The sequence below is a fragment of the Nycticebus coucang genome, chromosome 8 (assembly GCF_027406575.1).
Source record: "Nycticebus coucang isolate mNycCou1 chromosome 8, mNycCou1.pri, whole genome shotgun sequence".
NCBI classification, from domain to species: Eukaryota; Metazoa; Chordata; class Mammalia; order Primates; family Lorisidae; genus Nycticebus; species Nycticebus coucang.
The window spans coordinates 79,045,712-79,049,053 of NC_069787.1; positions in this window are offsets into that span (position 1 = coordinate 79,045,712).

Here is a 3,342-nt window from a genome sequence, read left to right on the forward strand (position 1 = left end):
ATCTACTCAGAAGAAAAAATCCTTTTATCATAAGGACATTTGCATTAGACTGTTTACTGCAACCCTCTATTCAATCACCAAAATGTGGAAACAGCCTAAATGCCCACCAATCCAGGAATGAATTAACAAGCTGTGGTATATATACCATGGAATACTATTCAGCCATTAAAAATGTTGGTGACTTTACACATTTTGTATTAATCTGGATTGAGGTGGAACACAGTCTTCTTAGTAAAGTACCACAAGAATGAAGAATCAAGAATCCAATGTACTCCATTCCGATATGACAGCAGGAGATAATCTAATAAAAGGGGGGGCCAGGGAAAGGAAGAAACAGGTAGAGGGTAAGAGGGAGCAGGATGGGGGTTATGGTGTATGGCATACCATTTGGGCATGGGACACAATTATAAGAGAGACTTTACCTAACAAATGCAGTCACTTGACCTAATTCTTGGACCCTCAATGAATCCCAATCAATTAAAAAAAAAGTGAGTTGGGTATATCACATTTTAAGAGCCATTCTTTATATGAAACAAGCTGTTAGTGGGCAAAGAAAAACAAAAAGATATATTTTGCTACCATGTCACATTGACTCCTATGTTTTCTTTTCATCCATCTCACCTTATCAGTTGGTTCTGATTCTTCCTCCTCTTTGGAAAGACTCAAGCCAGGCACCTGCATCTTGGAAGGTGTAGGTCATTTGCTAACTGCACACGTGCATATACTAAGTCACTCCTTTCTTCTTTCTCTTCCATATTCCCTCAAAATTGACCCAGAGAGTATTTTTAAACCTTTATTCATCTGCATTGGATGGTTCTCACTCAGGTTGACATCAACATCCATTTCAGCTACTGTTTACATTCTTCATCTTTATGTATCTTACATTTCATGGAGAACATGTAGTGGCTCCCTTCTATGGCACCTTGGCCTATGGTCACAGCAGGTGTGAAGTCATGATCACACAAGGATGTGAAATTGATGTGGGAGGTTTCTTGTTTTCTGTTGCAGGAAACATTCCTTCATGCAGCATGTTTTTCTAAATTTCTCTGGTGCTCAGTTGGAATTTTTTTTTTTTTTTTTAGTCTTAGTGGGTTGTCTGTCCTTAGGCAGACCTAAAAGGCTGGGAAAAGAGTGGTAAACAGAATTGAGAGCTGTAGCTGTAGCCTTTGATAGTGAAGGAACACTGTCACCACCAACCACAGAGCAACAGTCAGGGAACCAGGAGAATGAAGACCTGAACTCTTGTTCCCCCTTCCTCTAATCTCTAAGCAGCATTCCCCATAGGTTGAAGCCAGAATCTCAAGGGGTTTCACTGCATATTTCTGCTTATGTATATGAAAGCACAGTGTATGTATATACATATATGTCTATATAATTTAATTTTATATAAATATTTCTGAAATCTTTTTTCTTATTAATAATATCTGAGAGAAATCTCTATGATCTCCAATGAAAAAGAATGTAACTTAACCAGAAAATACTGGTAATCAGTCTGTGACCAAAGGTTTTATTATTGCAGAAAGGGTGCCCTGGAATTGTAGGTTTGAGGGAGGAGAATAAGAGAGGTAAATTGTCATTCTCATCGCATCACATCAATGGTACATCCTATGGACATGACGTCACTGATGATGTTAATCTTGGTCAACTAGCCAAGGTGAAGTTTGTTGGGTTTCTCTACTGCGAAGCTCCTTTTCCACAACTTTCCACCCTGCACGCTTTGAAGCAAGTCACTAAGTATAGTTCACAGTTATAGATGGAAGAGCATTAGCTGGAGGGAGTGGTGTGTACATAAATATTTTTGAAGTGCTGTTAGGGTTATTTCTTCTTTTGCCATATACAGTGGTTTTAGACATGCTTTTTAAGCAATGTCTGATATTTTGTAAATTTCTGTAAATTTTCCTGGTTTTTATGTGGTTGATTTGTTGTTCTTCCTGGTGCCTTGCTTTTCTACATGTTTTATAAGCTTTTACTGCAAATTCATTGCCAGTGGAATTTGATCTGTGACAATCATGTGCAGCGTGACATGTCAGACACCACTGATGTGCACGGCAGACCCTTTCAGCCCAAACTGCTTGTTCCTATTGCCATGGTGGTCATCAGCTCTCCCATGACTCCCACTGAGTTCACATAGCCACAACCCAGTATCATCGAGCCTCATGCTAACACCACTTCCCTCTTGCCTCTGGTCTAGGCTTCCCAGAGTTGAGAAGATCACAGATCTGGCTCTGCAAACCCTGGCAGAGTAGGGTAGTTAATGCCTCCTGGGGTTGGCTTTTGACAAAACACAGGAGTCAGGAGATAGAGCTGCCCCTTGCTTCTTCTGGGAAGATTGCCAAGAGAAGTCCTATGAGATGAATAAGCCGTCACACTGCCCCAAACATCCTCGATTGGCCGCTTTTCTTTCTTCCCAGTTTAACTTCCTTTGTCTTTCACTCACCCAAGCAAAATAGTAGCTCCTAAGTTCTTTGCCACGGGCTTGGTTTCTGACAGAATCTAGGTAAGATGACTGCCTCTGCATAGTCCCCCTGAGATGTTACCAGCCTGGGACCACCTTTGGTCTAAATTCATCAGCTCGAAGTTTCCTCACCACGCAGGCATTGCAAATTTTACATTTAAATCCTTATGAGCAGGGCATATGTTTATAAATTCTCAGGGATTTTTTTTCTTTTCCCTTATTTAGAATTTACTGCAAAATGGACAACTTTATTTTTTATCTCTGTGGTGCCATTTTTAAAAAAACATCTAGTCTATGTCATTACTGAAGATGAAATGCTTTTAGCACCACGGGTTTGCATAAAGATCTTGGTATTAGCCCAACTTCTTTTGTTGTGACCATATACGACTGTTACCATTCTCTCTCTGTTACTGAGATTTCAATTACTCTCCCAGCAGCTAAGACCTTAATGCCTACTCATGTCTTATTTTGGATTCTTCTTCACTTTTGAGTCCTTGATATTTACCTTCCATTCTCTAGAGCCCTACTATGCATTAAAATCATATTTGTTTTTCATCCAAGGTTTTCTAGGTGTTTAATTGACATATTGTCTTCTATAGTCACAGAGACAGAAACTCTGAATATTTGCAGCTCTGCCAGGCTTGGTGACCTGGTTTACAAATGCACATCAACTTGAAAGCAATAATCAAGAGAAGAGTTTGCAACAAGTAAGCACATGGTTTTCCTAAGAAATCATATGGGAATAGAAAACACAGGAAGATATAGACCAAAAATACTATGCTCTGTGTTCTAAGAATAGCTAGTGTAGGGACAGCTTTACTTATGTCAGTGACATGAGGGTTGTCCTAGACTTAAATTACTACTATTATCAATAATATTGACATTGA